At 38.3% G+C, this 19,448-nt stretch overlaps 1 long non-coding RNA gene across 7 annotated transcripts in view; it reads right to left on the bottom strand.

The window, feature by feature from the left end:
* LOC140106265 (uncharacterized) overlaps positions 1–19,448 on the bottom strand; it is a 329,889-nt gene that overhangs the window by 93,340 nt on the left and 217,101 nt on the right. For 3 of the 7 annotated variants that reach the window (XR_011850754.1, XR_011850748.1, XR_011850753.1), the window contains 2 exons: positions 5,736–5,834; positions 5,447–5,661 (listed from right to left, as the gene is read on the bottom strand). The exons of the other annotated variants lie outside the window; for them this stretch is intronic. This is a non-coding gene — a long non-coding RNA (uncharacterized lncRNA). Of the gene's footprint in view, positions 1–5,446; positions 5,662–5,735; positions 5,835–19,448 lie in introns of those variants that run through there. 7 annotated transcript variants of the gene reach the window in all.

The following is a 19,448-nucleotide window of genomic DNA, read 5'->3' as shown; positions in this document are numbered from 1 at the left end:
TTACATACTGTAGGTGGAGGTATAATTTAAATAGTAGAGGAGGAAAAAGCTTGACAAGAAGGTAAAAAATTAAATACAATAGTTATCCAAATATCTGACATTATAATAAGAAATTAATACTTTAAGATTCCAAATTATACAACCTTTCCATTGGAGATAGAAAAGAGCAACACTCCCTGACAACATAATCTGCTAGCATGAAACATCTCTACTTATAGCTACATAGTACAGTAGCTGAGCTATTATTTCTTCAGTTTCTAGTACATTGCGCTCAACAAAGTATTGAACTTTTGCAATAAGAAATAAGCGTCTGCATTTTATTAATATACACTAATTTTACTCAAATAAACTTAATAATGAAATATGAACTTTGCAAAAATGCGATAGGCACGCAGGCTGACGGCACCCAAGCACCTCTCAGGTTAAGCACGCCCATGTTGCAAGCCTACTCCTGCTCCCGGCCAGGGAATTAGGATCCGGCCAGCGGTGCCGGGCTGTGTTCTCACCCAGCTCCCCGGGGCGGGAGCAGGTGGAAGTTTCCAGTGGGAAAGGGCCGTGCAGAAAATATGTACAAGAATATAACTACTATAATACTGCCCCCTATGTACAAGAATATAACTACTATAATACTGCCCCCTATGTACAGGAATATAACTACTATAATACTGCCCCCTATGTACAGGAATATAACTACTATAATACTGCCCCCTATGTACAAGAATATAACTACTATAATACTGCCCCCTATGTACAGGAATATAACTACTATAATACTGCCCCCTGTGTACAAAAATATAACTACTATAATACTGCCCCCTATGTACAGGAATATAACTACTATAATACTGCCCCCTATGTACAAGAATATAACTACTATAATACTGCCCCCTATGTACAAGAATATAACTACTATAATACTGCCCCCTATGTACAAGAATATAACTACTATAATACTGCCCCCTATGTACAAGAATATAACTACTATAATACTGCCCCCTATGTACAGGAATATAACTACCATAATACTGCCCCCTATGTACAGGAATATAACTACTATAATACTGCCCCCTATGTACAAGAATATAACTACTATAATACTGCCCCCTATGTACAAGAATATAACTACTATAATACTGCCCCCTATGTACAGGAATATAACTACCATAATACTGCCCCCTATGTACAGGAATATAACTACTATAATACTGCCCCCTATGTACAAGAATATAACTACTATAATACTGCGCCCTATGTACAAGAATATAACTACTATAATACTGCCCCCTATGTACAGGAATATAACTACCATAATACTGCCCCCTATGTACAGGAATATAACTACTATAATACTGCCCCCTATGTACAAGAATATAACTACTATAATACTGCGCCCTATGTACAGGAATATAACTACTATAATACTGCCCCCTATGTACAGGAATATAACTACTATAATACTGCCCCCTATGTACAGGAATATAACTACTATAATATTGCCCCTATGTACAAGAATATAACTACTATAATACTGCCCCTATGTACAGGAATATAACTACTATAATACTGCCCCCTATGTACAAGAATATAACTACTATAATACTGTGCCCTATGTACAAGAATATAACTACTATAATACTGCCCCCTATGTACAAAAATATAACTACTATAATATTGCCCCTATGTACAGGAATATAACTACTATAATACTGCCCCTTTGTACAAAAATATAACTACTATAATACTGCCCCTATGTACAAGAATATAACTACTATAATACTGCCCCTATGTACAAGAATATAACTATAATAATACTGCTCCCTATGTACAAGAATATAACTACTATAATACTGCCCCCTATGTACAAAAATATAACTACTATAATACTGCTTCCTATGTACAGGAATATAACTACTATAATACTGAACCTATGTACAGGAATATAACTACTATAATACTGTCCCCTATGTACAAAAATATAACTACTATAATACTGCTTCCTATGTACAGGAATATAACTACTATAATACTGAACCTATGTACAGGAATATAACTACTATAATACTGTCCCCTATGTACAAAAATATAACTACTATAATACTGCTTCCTATGTACAAGAATATAACTACTATAATACTGCCCCCTATGTGCAGAAATATAACTACTATAATACTGCCCCCTATGTACAAGAATATAACTACTATAATACTGCTCCCTATGTACAAGAATATAACTACTATAATACTGCCCCCTATGTACAATAATGTAACTACCATAATACTGCTCCCTATGTACAAGAGTATAACTACTATAATACTGCCCCGTTGTACAAGACAATAACTACTATAATACTGCTCCATATGTACAAGAATAACACTACTATAATACTGCCCTTATGTACAGGAATATAACTACTATAATACTGCCCTTATGTACAGGAATATAACTACTATAATACTGCCCCTTTGTACAAGAATATAACTACTATAATACTGCCCCTATGTACAGGAATATAACTACTATAATACTGCCTCTATGTACAAGAATATAACTACTATAATACTGCTCCATATGTACAAAAATATAACTACTATAATACTGCCCCTTTGTACAAGAATAGAACTACTATGATACTGCCCCTATGTGCAGGAATATAACTACTATAATACTGCTCCCTATGTACAAGGATATAACTACTATAATACTGCCCCTATGTACAAGACTATAACTACTATAATACTGCCCCTATGTACAGGAATTTAACTACTATAATACTGCCCCCATTGTACAAGAATACAACTACTATAATACTGCCCCCTATGTACAAGAATATAACTACTATAATACTGCCTCCTATGTACAAGAATATAACTACTATAATACTGCCCCCTATGTGCAGGAATATAACTACTATAATACTGCCCCCTATGTGCAGGAATATAACTACTATAATACTGCCCCCTATGTACAAGAATATAACTACTATAATACTGCTCCCTATGTACAAGAATATAACTACTATAATACTGCTCCCAATGTACAAGAATATAATTACTATAATACTGCCCCTTTGTACAAGACAATAACTACTATAATACTGCTCCATATGTACAAGAATATCACTACTATAATACTGCCCTTTTGTACAAGAATATAACTACTATGATACTGCCCCTATGTACAGGAATATAACTACTATAATACTACCCCTGTGTACAAGAATATTACTATAATACTGCCCCCTAGGTTCAAGCATATAACTACTATAATACTGCCCCTATGTACAAGAATATAACTACTATAATACTGCCCCTATGTACAGGAATTTAACTACTATAATACTGCCCCCATTGTACAAGAATATAACTACTATAATACTGCTCCCTATGTACAAGAATATAACTACTATAATACTGCCTCCTATGTACAAGAGTATAACTACTATAATACTGCCCCCTATGTGCAGGAATATAACTACTATAATGCTGCCCCCTATGTGCAGGAATATAACTACTATAATACTGCCCCCTATGTACAAGAATATAACTACTATAATACTGCTCCCTATGTACAAGAATATAACTACTATAATACTGCCCCCTATGTACATTAATGTAACTACTATAATACTGCTCCCTATATACAAGAATATAACTACTATAATACTGCCCCCTATGTACAAGAATATAACTACTATATTACTGCTCCCTATGTACAAGGATATAACTACTATAATACTGCTCCCTATGTACAAGAATATAACTACTATAATACTGCCCCCTATGTACAGGAATATAACTGCTATAATACTGCCCTCTATGTACAAGAATATAACTACTATAATACTGCCCCTATTTTCAGGAATATAACCACTTTAATACTGCCCCTATGTACAAGAATATTACTACTATAATACTGTCCTATGTACAGGAATATAACTACTATAATACTGCCCCCTATGTAGAAGAATAACTACTATAATACTGACCCCTATGTAGAAAACTATAACTACTATAATACAGCCACCCTGTGTACAGGAATTTAACTACTATAATACTGCCCCTTATGTACAAGAATATAACTACTATAATACTGCCCCCTATGTACAAGAATATAACTACTATAATACTGCCCCCTATGTTCAAGAATATAACTACTATAATACTGCCTCCTATGTACAAGAATATAACTACTATAATACTGCCCCCTAAGTACAAGAATATAGCTACTATAATACTGCCCCCTATGTACAAGAATTTCACTTCGACAATACTGCCCCCTATGTACAAGAATATAACTACTATAATACTGCCCCCTATGTATAAGTATATAACTACTATAATACTGCCCCCTATGTACAAGAATATAACTACTATAATACTGCCCCCTATGTACAAGAATATAACTACTATAATACTGCCCCCTATGTACAAGAATATAACTGCTTTAATACTGTCCCTATGTACAAGTATATATCTACTATAATACTGCCCCCTATGTACAAGAATATAACTACTATAATACTGCCCCCTATGTACAAGAATATAACTACTATACTGCCCATGTAAAACAATACAATTACTATAACACTGCTCCTCCATGTCTTATTTTCCACCTCACTCAGGTAGCCCCCCTCCATGTCTGCTACCCCCTCCTCACACAGATCTATAACACTGCTCCCCCCTTATGTCTCATCTTCCACCTCACTCAAAACACAGAATAGCAAACAAGATAGCAAGAGCACTAGATACACAGGTAAGACTGAAATAACCAGCAAGGCCTGATGGGAGTAGAGAGGTATATAAGGCAGTTCCCACCCATGCCTCCATTTGCACACTGGTGAAACTGTCCATCAGGATAGTAACCCTTGCTGGGCAGGGCTGAAATGCCAGGAACGGGGTGTGGCTCAGTTAATCCAAACACAAACACTGAAAAAGGAAAGAAAATTTCGAATCGCTCACCCAATCACCTAGTTGTCCTCCTGCACCTATGTCCTGTGGTGGTGCACGCCGTCAGATCCTTGACTGCTGAGATCCTCAATCTTGTAAAAGATAGTGGTAGGCGGCACTCAGGAGAACCACACCGGAGTAAGTGCAAGCATGTTCTTTTATTGCACTTCAATCGTGCATCAATACATGGATAAAAAGAACGCGTAAGATCGACGCGTTTCGACGTTTAAAACGTCTTAGATCATGATTAAGACGTTTTAAACGTCGAAACGCGTCGATCTTACGCGTTCTTTTTATCCATGTATTGATGCACGATTGAAGCCCAATAAAAGAACATGCTTGCACTTACTCCGGTGTGGTTCTCCTGAGTGCCGCCTACCACTATCTTTTACAAAACACAAACACTAAGCCACAGATCACACACAAATTAACCCCATCTATTCTGCCAACGGCGGACAGTGCAAGGTTTTGGCACAGACGTTACATTTACTTGCCGTATGATTTCATGACTTTGAAAGGCCTCCAAATCTCATTTTCCTTTTTTTTCATAAGTTACAAGAACTCCAGATTGTACGCAGTGTTCTTTACAGTAATACTCTTTCCATTTACACCTACTATAATTATTCAGGCATGATCAGGTGTTCCCTAAGGTTTAACATTCAGGATGCTCGCTCTTTGGCTTTTATCTTTTCATCAGTGAGACTGTAATATTTTCCTAGAAGTGAAAAGTCAATTAAAATGATTTCTTTTTGCCGCATAACAAGGTACCCTGTCTTAAAACCAAGTTACCTCTGTTAAGATTTCCTATTCATTCCGTTGAGGGTTATTCTTGGCACAAAACTGCAGGTCTCATAATTGGAAGCGCTTTGTATCTACTTCTCATTTCTTCTGTCAAATACAAATACGAAGTTAAAATGCAAAATGAAGGAAAATCTATAATGAGAACAGAAGTAAAATAGGACATATGGAATATTAAAGTTGCTTGCAGGTGACCTGAGATTCCTTTACAAAGTCAGAGATGCTCATCCCTAATGCAAAATTTCCATAGTACATTTTAACTATAAAGCTATAGAATTAGGCTTTTTCTGGGGAAAGAAGATACCCTATGGCCAAACAAAGTCTCCACGGAATGGATGCAACTGCACCCTCAGCATCCGCTCAAGATATACCCTTGGCCAAGAGTGCTAAACTACCATTGGCTAGATCCCACGGCCTTGCAGGGTGCGTCTATCAGATTTTCTATGCAGAACGCAGAGCTGTTGGACTGAACTGAGCATGTCAGCTAATTGCATGTGTTTTGCATCAGGGCCAAGAATTTTGGCAGATTTTGGCCATATCAGACCCAAACATGTGCAACCATCCTTACTAGTATGCCTTACCTTCGTCACCCTACAAACAAACAAATGAAAGCATAACCAAAACTTTTGTATTTCAGAATGAATACTACAGTGTAAACTTCATTAAATATGATGGTACTATATAAGTAAAGATGTATTATTATGCCTATTTTCTTCTTTCTCATTTAGGGAGCAGTGTATCTGAAAGCTTTCTGAGGCCAGTCCACTTCAGACAGATAAGGAGGCTAGTGAATGACTTTTTTTATATCTAGCGAAATATCCTTTGATGATTCAGCCCTTTGAGGTGATTATACAATGCAGGGACTCTCTGTAAAGAGTTTTAGACCGTTTATCAGGTTCCCTGATCTCGGAGTTGCCAGTATGAGACAAAAAGATGATTAAAACGTAACAAACTGCTTACATATGCAAGGAAAGCAAAGGAGGGAAAGAAATATATGAACATATTTTTTTAATATAGTATATTAAAATGTTTGCTATCGTTATCTTCACTATTAATTTATGCATTATGTTGAAAGTTTAGTTATGCTTTAATTAAAATCTCAAGACAAAACTATATTACAACTACAGGCAGTCCCCGGGTTACGTACAAGATAGGGTCCGGAGGTTTGTTCTTAAGTTGAATTTGTATGTAAGTTGAAACTGTATATTTTATAATTGTAGATCCAGACAAAAAAATTTTTGTCCCCAGTGACAATTGGAGTTTAAACATTTTTAGCTGTACTGGGACCAAGGATTATCAATAAAGCTTCATTACAGACACCTTACAGCTGATCATTGCAGTCTGGGACTATAGTAACATCCAGAGAGCTTCACCAGAGGTCAGAGGGGTCTGTCTGCAAGTATGGGTTGTCTGTAAGTCGGGTGTCCTTAAGTAGGGGACCGCCTGTACTAGATAGAGTGGAGCAAATCACCCAGGATTCATAGATGCTTTGTTGAATTTTTAAAAATATCCAGCTCGTGTGAGAAGCTTGTCTAACTTCCCAGGGAAGTTGTTTATCTATGTGACCTTTCCACCTAAGGGTCTATCACACCAAAAAAATCTGTGTTTTTGCTTTGCCATCAAAGGTATTATTCTAATAAACGCACATATTTTTTCTATAGGATTTAATCATTGGACATTTTCTTGACACAGCATCTACAGGCGACAAAGTACCATATATATAAATTTTTTAGCACTCAATTTCGATATGGTTGACATACATTACAGACACATGATGATGACTTCTTGTATGGCTCTTGACTCCTTAATCCTCTGCTTTCCAGAGTCTTGGATACACGGCAGAGCACATACAATTTTCTCATACAAGTAATCAATCATAGATTGCTTCTGCCTGATGGATTTCACCCTTGATTATCTCAGACAACAGAGATTGTCACAGGATTAATGGCTACATACAGTCAGTTGCTGCTTGTATAAAGGTTCCAGTGCTTGGAGTGGATATTAGTGCACGACTGTGTAGGAGATGTATTATAGGGTCACTTTCTTGGGTACAAGGCCCCGACCTTGGTTACATCACTATGTTTTGGCACATGGCTAAGAATGTTATAGACAAACTATTATATACATTAGCTAGTTGAATTTTGATATAACTAATATTTAAAGGTTTTGGTTGTATCAGAAACCATTTTTGCTGTACTTTATTTCAAGGCCAAAGTAATTCTGCAAATACCCTTGGATTTTACACAATTGGGTTGTACAGCCAGAAATGATGGGTTTTTTTCCACATAAAAGATAAACTGGCAGTCCCCGGGTTACATACAAGATAGGTTACGCCGGTTTGTTCTTAAGTTGAATTTGTATGTAAGTCGGAACCATATACTTTATAATTGTAACCCCAGCCAAATAATTTTTGATCTCTGTAATAATTGGATTTTAAAAATGTTTGATTTTCATAAGAACCAGGATTAACAATAAAGCTTAATTGCAGACACCTGTGATAACTGTTATAGCTGATTATTGTAGCCTGGGGCTAAAGTACAGTAAATTACTAAAATCCAGAGGTCCGTTTGTAACTAGGGGTCGTCTGTAAGTCGTGTGTTCTTAAGTAGGGGACCATCTGTGTATGGTAGGTGAATTAAATTTAATTTCAGTGTCAGGATGAGAATAACCCTTTTAACAATTGCAGACTATTCTCTGACAATGAATAATGGATGAAAACATCAAATCTTGGGTGTACAGTCATGGCCAAAAGTTTTGAGAATGATACAAATATAATATTTTCACATGATTGGTTGCCCTAGGGCTAAAGTACAGTAAATTACCAATATCCAGAGGTCCGTTTGTAACTCGGGGTTGTCTGTAAGTCAGGTGTCCTTAAGTAGGGGACCTCCTGTATTCAGTTATAATATGAGGGTCTCTTATGATTGTGGTCTGTCTTTGCGCAGCTCTAATAATCAAATCTGTGCTAAATTTCACTAGAAATATTAAATATAAAAATGAATCAAAACCACAAAGATATCGTCAACGCCTACTCAGATATTCTCATTTTTTTATAACAGCATACCGTCTATGGTTATTGATTTTGGCTGCAATAAAATTTGGAACGTCAACATTTCGAAGAGTAAATAAAAGACAGTTAATCTGCATTAAAAAGAAAAATATTCGAAAAGTGTCGAAAATAAACATTTTGCTGAAAAATGACTGAAACACTAAACAATATTAGAACTATAAATTTAGAACTTTTCTTTGCGTTTTCAAGTTTCAAATGAACTTCTGTTCCTCCGTTTAATTAGAATACTAAATTCCTATCTGGATCAAAGCACTTCAGAGCTGAAAAAGAAGATATGGAATACTTCTTACAATCAAACTATTTCTCAATAAAACAACATGGGGACAGTTGAACGTTACATGTCTGTGTCCTCCAGGCAATAAACCAAATGTAGAAGGGAACAGACAACTTTTGTGATGAATTAGCAAAACCATATTTTTAGAACCTTCTCCTTTATTCATAACACTTCAAAGAAACTTAGGAGTACTTCAGGAAAATACCCTCAAAGGTGAATCTTCAATAACGTTAGATTTTGTACTTTTGTAAGTTGAATACTAAATACAAAATCTGTCTTCTCTACCATTGCTGAATGGTAAAATCTACTGGCCATAGTAAATAGCCACTCAAACAGAATGGTGAAAGTCCATAGGCAAACTAAATGTGATAATGTGCATCTGCAGTAGCAATATCATGTTGGCTAATACGTATTAGATTATTTCCGCAAACCCACCAGTGTCTACAAAGCTTCTAAGCTACAATTTAATGTGCAAAAGAGACGCAACATTGCCGCCTAACAGAATGTTGTATTTTCCGTTCAGCAAAAGGTGTAAACAGAAGTAAATGTGGAGATTTACAATATTTACTGTCGAGAGGGCATGGAAAGCCCTGCAAGCAGAGTTCTGCCTGGGGCGTGAATATGGCTCCGGTAATCTCCACCGGAGACTCTGCAGCACATTTACTTACCTGGTCCGCAGAGTTCACAGAAAGTGCTTTGTCCAACGATAATGCACTGTTTTGCGATTCACTAAGATCATGCGCCCAATATCCTGCATGTGTCGCTTCCCCGCTCAGGTCCGGAGTTCACCATCTTCTTCAATTTAAGTGCATTGGGGCAAATTTACTTACCCGGTCCTGTCGCGATCCCCGATCCGAATGGTCCGACGAAGATGAAGTCCAGCGCGATTCACGTAGCTCCTGCGCCTGATTTCCTGCATCTGTCGCTTCCCCTGCTGAGGTCCGCCGGAGTTCACCTTCTTCTTCCCGGTGTATGCGAGTGCATTGTCTTACAACACAATTTGAAAGTTAAATCCCACACTCAGTCCAAATCAGTCGAATCATCCGATGGCACTCTCCCGAAAGCCAGCACAGCTGCGCCAAAAAACGATCACACGCGCAGACCCTTGTAAAATACCTGTCAAAGCCGAGCAAATCCCGAAAACAGCGCACATTCCGACGAAAGTGCGGTCAGCGACCCTTAGTAAATAAGCCCCTGTAGCTAAAATCTCCGTCATAACAGACCTGGTCTAAACTGGTTTGACCTGGGCTCTTACTATATCCAACACACTCTTCGCTGGTTGGGCGAAATATTAAAGAACATCTACGATCCAAATCTAACATGATAAACCAGGGACACTTCCACATAGATCAAGGGACAGTGACTATGGAAACCTTCTTATATTTGTTAACCGTGCCCTCCTTCCTTCTAAAATCAAAAACTATGCTAATAAGCCAGAAGGGCTCCGTATGGGGTATTACCCCCTCTGTTCTTTAATTTCACATGCTGTTACACTGTGCAGGAGCATGTCTCACCAAAACCTTTGCTACCTCGGCACTCCACCTCTCCCTCTGCCTGCGGTAATCTCACACAGTGGGTGAAGGTACAAAAAGGGTCTCTGTTACCGGCACCCCAAAGCCGTTCTGACTTAGCACAATAATAAAAGTAGATTTTTTTTTAAGGAGACCATAGATAACAAAAATTAAGATTACCACAGTCATGGGGCGTGGATCTAATTGAGCCGAGGTAATTGTTTCGGTTTATCATTCTTGAGTTTGATGGTAGATTTTCTGTAACATTGGCATTTAAAACGCCAATCTGAATAGATACTCATTTTGTTTTTCGTCTACCTATCCAACTCCTCTTTATGACAGTAGAAAATACTACATTACCTGATTCCTTCTATAATTTATAGATTTAAGTAGGGTGTGAGAGTTTTGTGCAACCAAACTAAGATACGTAATAAAAATATTATTAGAAGGTTATCCTTAATTTTTTTAATCTAAAAAGATTTAATGTTAAGGAGGTTTCCTGAAGGAGCAACTATAGATTGGCCATTGCCCTACTAACCCAATCAATGCAACACTCATGGAGACATAGGATAAGTATACGTATTAGGAATTATAATAAGTCACTCTAACCATAACCTGAGGACTAATTGTTTCCAAAAACATTTACATATTGTATACTATTGCTTCATTAATATCTCTTTGGGGATAATTTCAGTCCTTTTTAAATCCGTTTTTTTTCCCCATTACTATTTTACACATAGTTCATCTGTTCATCAACTACCATGTAACCAAAGTAAGAGCTGTTACCAAAAATTATTAGATTAATCCACTGTTTGTGATCTTTAGTAGCAACAGGAATGTTTATGCCTACAAATAAAAAGTTGTCTGATATGAAAGTAAATAAAAATAATTACTTTGAGCCTGTCCTCAAATAATTCTTGTCAACTTACAACCAAGAGTTGATGTTTTCATCCACTATTCATTGTCAGACAATAGTCTGCATTTACTGTATTTGTTAAAAGGGTTATTCTCATCTGGGCACTTAAATTAAATTTAATTCACCTACCATATACAGATGGTCCCCTACTTAAGAACGCCCGACTTACAGACGACCCCTAGTTACAAACGGACCTCTGGATGTTGGTAATTGACTGTACTTTAGCTCCAGGCTACAATAAACAGCTATAACAGCTATTAAAGATGTCTGTAATTAAGCTTTATTGTTAATCCTGGTTCTTATGACAACCCGACATTTTCAAAATCCAATTGTCACAGAGACCAAAAAAAAAAAATTGTCTGAAGTTACAATTATAAAATATAACATACAAATTCAACTTAAGAACAAACCTACGGAACCCATCTTGTACATAACCCGGGGACTGCCTGTATATATATTTCTACAATAAGACATTATTAAAATATGTACCTGTGTGGCGATAATTTCCCATAAATGTAGCGATATGATCCCTTAGAAATTAGATTGTTGTCCTTGGATACAACCACCTCTACTGGAGTGATTATACAAAGAACCTAATCGCCTATGGAATGTCTGGAATTACCGTCCGGTGATAATGAACCCTGAATCAGGGTGGTCATGTGCCTCAAAACAGCATGTGTGGCCACCTCTGCTTATGTGCCAGGGTGGTTGTATCCAATTAATTATAATAATAATAATTCCTTTATTTATATAGCGCACACAGATTATGCAGCACTGCACAGAGTTTGCCAAATCGGTCCCAATGACACATATATAATGTCTCTAGGGACCATATGACTACATTTATGGGAAATTATCTTCTCATAGGTATTTTTTTTATAACATGCAATTGGAGAATTCTATATGTATATATATATATGGCAGATCAATTAAAGTAAATGTGTGTGCCCATATGGGAATACCCCTTTAATGGGTATTTATTTGCATTTGTTATTCGATTGAACTATATGAGTCTTCACATAAGCCAAAGTGGACCTCAGGTTACCACTGGCCCTTGGGTAGCAGAGCCATGATGGGACCTTTAACTTTTATAGATTTTTCAACTGTAAAAGGAGTTACTTAGATCACCATGGGTACCCAAGCTGAGTAAGGGTCCTGCCATCTTCCCTCAATCTCTTGTACACGACCCTTGCTGGGACAAATCTTGTAGAACTTACTGAAATGCAACACAGAATGAGAATCTATAAAAAAAAATAAAAACGCTGTAAACATAGTTAGCAAAGGCAGCGCATATGGTCGTTGTGGTTTACCATCAGGACAATAAATCAATGTATGCTTACCAAGAAGATGCTGATTAAAAAATAGCTCGTTTTTCCCTGTACCTCTGCATTGAATGTTTGAGTCAGCTAAAATTCCGCTTTGCAAGCAATTTAGAACCTGGAATGCATAATGGTTAAATATAATGTTTGCTGTTTATTTTTATATTTATGACTTTTTTTCTAATAGAATGATAAGGTGATGCAGAAAATGTATCCACTTGATACATATATATTAATGTATATTTTTATTAATAACCATAATAAATATATAAATATTTTATTTTAAGTGGCACCCGGTCTTTACCACGGCACCATGATAATTTACCATGGTACCACCAGGTAGTTCCACAGGTGCGACTTTGTCCGCGGTGGCAGCCAAGGCGTTGTACAGAAACGGAAGGCAGGTTTGTGGTGGGGGACAGAATGGAGGTCAAGACAGGCGGCAAAGGTTCAGGGTTCAGGCAGAGGGTCAGGGCTGGCAGCGGAGGAACGTAAACAGGAACAGGTCCGGGTTAACAACGGGAAGTCAATACATAAACATAGGGCAACAATACAAGCTTTCTCCAAGGTATATAGCACAAAGATCCGGCAGGGTGTGCAGGAAGAGGCAGGCTTAAATGGTCTTCTGGGAAATGGCCAGTGGCAATTAATGGCGCACTGGCCTTGAAATCCTCTGAAGCTGGCACGCACGCCCTAGGAGTGGGGGACGAGCGTGCACAGCCGAGGTAGTGGAGACAGGAGCTGCTATAAGTAAGGAGCGCGGGCGCCGTGCCAGCGGAGGGAGGGACACTGTGTGGCAGTAGCAATATTCATATAGTCTTGTATTGTCAGTACCAGGGGCATAATTAGGAAAGGCAGGGCCCCATAGCAAACTTCTGCATGGGGTCCCCATTAAAAATAATAGAAATTTGCATACTCACACATGTTTACACAGTCACACACATTTATACACTCATATATACACTCACTGGCCATTTTATTAGGTACACCATGCTAGTAACGGGTTGGATCCCCTTTTGCCTTCAGAACTGCCTCAATTCTTCATGGTATAGATTCAACAAGGTGCTGGAAGCATTCCTCAGAGATTTTGGTCCATATTTACATGATGGCATCACACAGTTGCCGCAGATTTGTCGGCTGCACATCCATGATGCGAATCTCCCGTTCCACCACATCCCAAAGATGCTATATTGGATTGAGATCTGGTGACTGTGGAGGCCATTTGAGTACAGTAAACTCATTGTCATGTTCAAGAAACCAGTCTGAGATGATTCCAGCTTTATGACATGACGCATTATCCTGCTGAAAGTAGCCATCAGATGTTGGGTACATTGTGGTCATAAAGGGATGGACATGGTCAGCAACAATACTCAGGTAGGCTGTGGCATTGCGACGATGCTCAATTGGTACCAAGGGGCCCAAAGAGTGCCAAGAAAATATTCCCCACACCATGACACCACCACCACCAGCCTGAACCGTTGATACAAGGCAGGATGGATCCATGCTTTCATGTTGTTGACACCAAATTCTGACCCTACCATCCGAATGTCGCAGCAGAAATCGAGACTCATCAGACCAGGCAATGTTTTTCCAATCTTCTACTGTCCAATTTCGATGAGCTTGTGCAAATTGTAGCCGCAGTTTCCTGTTCTTAGCTGAAAGGAGTGGCACCTGGTGTGGTCTTCTGCTGCTGTAGCCTATCTGCCTCAAAGTTCGACGTACTGTGTGTTCAGAGATGCTCCTCTGCCTACCTTGGTTGTACACATACACACATACACATCCATACATTTATACACTCATACATACATATGTATTCATTATCAGGCAGTCTTCTTATCCCAGGGCCCAGTAGCTGTTGACCACATTAGGGAAGGGCAGCAAGTAGAGATGAGGGATTCCCAGTCTCACTGTCCTGCTTTCCCCTACCCCAACATTTCTTATCTGGGCTACCACATCCTCCATTCTTTAGTGTGGAAGGTCAGGTGGCCAGTCAGTTGTTGTAGATCCAGGCAGGTCAAAAGATGATGGCGCATGGTATTAGAAAGCGATATTTATAGTCATGGCCAAAAGTTTTGAGAATGACACAAATATTATATTTTGACATGATCTGTTGCCCTCTGGTTTGTCAGATGTTTTTATCACATACATAAATACAAGTGCAATCATATTATTAGTAACAAAAGCTTTTATTGACAGTTAGAAGGAGTTACTGCAGCAAGTCAATATTTGCAGTGATGACCCTTCTTCTTCAGGACCTCTGCAATTCTCCCTGGCAGCTCTCAATCAACTTCTGGACCAAATCCTGACTGATAGCCGTCCATTCTTGCACAATCAATGGTTGCATTTTTTCACAATTTGTTGGTTTTTGTTTGTCCACCTGTCTCTTGATGATTGACCAAAAGTTCTCAATGGGATCAAGATCTGGGGAGTTTCTAGGCCATGGACCCCAAATCTCTATGTGTTGTTCCCTGAGCCATTTAGGTATCACCTTTGCTTTATGGCAAGGTGCTCCATCATGCTGGAAAAGGCATTGTTGGTCACCAAACTGCTCTTGGAGGGTTGGGAGAAGTTGCTCTTGGAGGACATTCTGGTACCATTCTTTATTCATGATTGTGTTTTTAGGCAAGATAGAGAAAATGACTTTACCCCAGTCCTCAGCAGTCTAATCCCTGTACCTTTTTCAGAATATCAGTCTGTCCCTGATGTTTTTCCTGGAGAGAAGTGGCTTCTTTGCTGCCCTCCTTGACACCAGGCCTTGCTTCAAGAGTTTCTGCCTCACAGTGCGTGCAGATGCACTCACACCTGCCTGCTGCCATTTCTGAGCAAGCTCTGCACTGCTGGAAGCCCTATCCTAAAGCTGAAACACTTTTAAGAGACGGTCTTGGTGCTTGCTGGTCCTTCTTGGGCACCCTGGAGCCTTTTTGGCAACAATGGAACCTCTCTCCTTGAATTCCTTGATGATGCGATAGATTGGTGACTGAGTTGCAATCTTTCTAGCTGCGATACTCTTCCCTGTTAGGCCAGTTTTGTGCAGTGCAATGATGGCTGCACGTGTTTCTTTAGAGATAACCATGGTTAACAGAAGGGAAACAATGATGCCAAGCACCAGCCTCCTTTTAAAGTGTCCACTGGTGTGATTTTTACTTAATCATGACAGATTGATCTCCAGCCCTGTCCTCATGAGCACCCACATCTGTGTTACTGGAGCAATCACTGAACCGATGTTAGCTGCTCCTTTGAAGGCAGGCCTGCAATGACGTTGAAATTTATTTTGGGAGAAAAAGTTCATTTTCTAGGCAAATATTGACTTTGCAATTATTTGCTGTTAAGCTGATCACTCTTTATAACATTCTGGAGAATATGCAAATTGCCATTATAAAACCTGATGCAGTACTTTGTAAAAATTAACATTTGTATCATTCTCAAAACTTATGGCCATCACTGTAGTTGGTTTGGCAGATTTCCATAAACATTTTAATTAAATTATGAATTTTATCATTGGATTCCTTCTTGTTCAGTTCTGTTACTTGACTATAGTGTACAGTTCTTTGTGACATAAAAAAAATCCAATCATAGCTCTGCTTCTGCAGTCAGATACTACGAATGTCAATATCAGCATCGCATGGATATAAAAATTCTGAGAAAATGCTATCTGCATCTTCTATTCATGCTCTGTATAAAGATAATTGGTATCGGTCACCAAATGAACTGTTACCAGTAGATCATCATTTTTTAAGGCAGCAGAGAAGACATAGTTATTGGGGGTCATTTACTAAGGGCCCGATTCGCGTTTTCCCGACGTGTTACCCGAATATTTCCGATTTGCGCCGATTTTCCCTGAATTGCCCCGGGATTTTGGCGCACGCGATCGGATTTTGGCGCATCGGGGCTGGCATGCACGCGACGTAAATCGGATGGCGTGGCCGAATGAAAACCCGACGGATTCGGAAAAACCACCGCATTTAAAAAAAAAAAAAAATGTGTTGCGAAAATTGCACTTACCTTCACTAGGAATAGGCCGGTGAATTTCAGGGCATTCTAGCGGACTTCAGCGCAGGAGCGCCAACTGGTGGACGGCGGAGAAACTGCCTTAATAAATCCCGGCCGGACCCGAATGCACCGCAAAGGAAACGCGCCGCTGGATCGCGAATGGACCGGGTAAGTAAATCTGCCCCAATGTGTTCGCTAATAACTTGTGACCCCATATTAAAATAAAAATCAATGAGCAAAAAAAAATGTAAAAACGATAAAAAAATTCCTTGCTGAAATAGAATGTTTACCTCCAAAAACACTTTTGCACAACAAAGTAAATTAAAAAAATTAGATTCTATGTGTCCAATATACTTCAGTGTTTTTAAATTTGCGCAATCAGTTTTTTCACATCTAAGAATCTCCAAGGGAAGGAACACACAAAGCCGGCAGCCACGACGCTGTATGGTGATAAATTGTTCCCCATATACTTATTCTGGCTGGAAGGAGATGTCAAGTCACTTAATGACTTTCATGAAAAATCAACACTAAATATAAGCCAATAAAATTAACCCTAAATTGCAAGTTAACCAATATTGATCTGTTTTAAGGTTACACTGAAAAAAATCAATAAGTATGTTGACAACATAAGTCTTGTAAAGAGCACGGATGAAGCAGCCAACATGTAGTTTAAAAGCTTTCAGGCATCAAGCACAGCATGTGGCTTGTCATTGGACATACTGGATGACACGAGTATTGAACATCAAGATTCCAATTGCGAAACGGCAAAGAGATAAATAGTGGTCTCACAGGACTGGATGATGAGAAAGGGAAGGAAGAAAGACACAACCAATAAGTGCATTTTATAGTTCTTAATTCCACTTGGGTAACTTTTGGTTAATATGGTGCTAAAGGTAAATCATTCTCAATTTATTGAAAATTATATATAATCATTTTAACAGCTTGATATTCAAAATAAATCTATCTTTCTGTTTTGCATATTAACTGATATAAAATTAGTTTGCTAGGGTAAAGTTTTACACTAAAAGTCCAGTGCGCCTTATATATGAACCATACTTACAGACAACAGCTGCCTTGTACTGTGCACAGGTCTGCCACCTGCTGGTCATTCATTCTTATAATCAGGTGCGCCTTATAATCCAGTGCACATTATATATGAACCTAGATGTTTTATCAGGAATTTATTGATGGTGTGCCTTATACTCCGGTGCGCCTTTTAGTCTGAAAAATACTGTGCCTAAAACGAATATACAGGCAGTCCCCGAATTAAAGGGAACCTGTCAGCAGAAATTGACCTTATAAACCACTACTAGTATTTTGTAAACAGCTTAACACCTCCCAGATGGGTTTCGTTTCATGGCCCAGAGTGGTGGCATCATCCAGAAAATCAACTTTCAACTGAGATGTAAATTGGTTGTATCAAGTCAAGGAGGCAAAGATTTTAACACTGAAGTCAAGCTCTTTCTTCCTCAGAAAGCCTTCTTCACTGGTCCAGAGACATCACTAGATCTTCTGAACTAGATTCAGATCTCCTGAAGTCTGATACGTGATCTTAATCACAGAGGTGGAGGTACTCAGAGCTCCCCACTTTGACTTTAGTGTTAAATGCACGGCCTCCTTGACCTTTTCAATAACAAGTGATTAAATGGTCAAACAGTCCACCTTCTACAGCTCTGTTTACGGAAGTATGAAAAATTTATTGATGTCAGAATGGGAAAGTAAGACCATTTTTTGGACCAAAAAACACAATAAAACCTATATAACTTTGGTATTCCAGTGATCATACCAACCCAAAGAATTAAGGGGTGTTATCTGGAGCGCAAAGTGAAAACCATAAAAAACGTGCCCACAAGAATGTGATACAAAAGTGCTTTTTTTTTGCCAATTTAACCGCATTTGGAATTTTTTTTAATCACTTCCCATTACACCATATAGAATATTAAATTCCGTCACTATGAAGTACAATTGTTATCCTCACAAAACATTGTATACAGAACAAATGTAAAAGGTTGAAGGACATCTACCATCAGTTCAGTGATGTTACATTTAATGTATTATACATCTATATCTCGTGTAAATATAGTTATAAAAGTTATGTTAATAACAGGCTCAGGCTATACATTGTTGTTTCTCTACCATCCTTGGTCTCGTTTTCTCACTTATTGTTAACCCAACATGATATAATGATAAATATACTCATTTCAGGACTGTGTTCGTTGTATATGCCTTTGTAAAACTTGCAGTAGAAAGGCAACCCCTCTGCCACTGATTGACAGTACTATCTGTATGGATGTGCATGGGGAACAATCTGTCAGTCAGCCGGTTGGGCAGAGGCCCCCACAGCTCATAAATAACAAGAACTCTTGGCATAGAGTGCAATGTCGCTGCTTCCACAAATAATCATGATATATGTCTCTAATTCATGCTGCCCCATCAAGATATTTTTAGAGGCTGTCTGCTTTAGACAGCACATATTTATACACCTTTTTCGTAATATAAATGTTTAAATAAATTGATCAAGGGTCGAAATGATTGCAACTATGTTTCTGTTTACCCTAAGATGGGTAAAAAAAAAGAATAAACACATAGGGGATCATTTACTAAGGGCCCGATTCGCATTTTCC

Source organism: Engystomops pustulosus, chromosome 11 (assembly GCF_040894005.1).
Source record: "Engystomops pustulosus chromosome 11, aEngPut4.maternal, whole genome shotgun sequence".
Lineage (NCBI taxonomy): Eukaryota > Metazoa > Chordata > Amphibia > Anura > Leptodactylidae > Engystomops > Engystomops pustulosus.
This window is presented reverse-complemented; position numbering and strand designations above follow the sequence as displayed.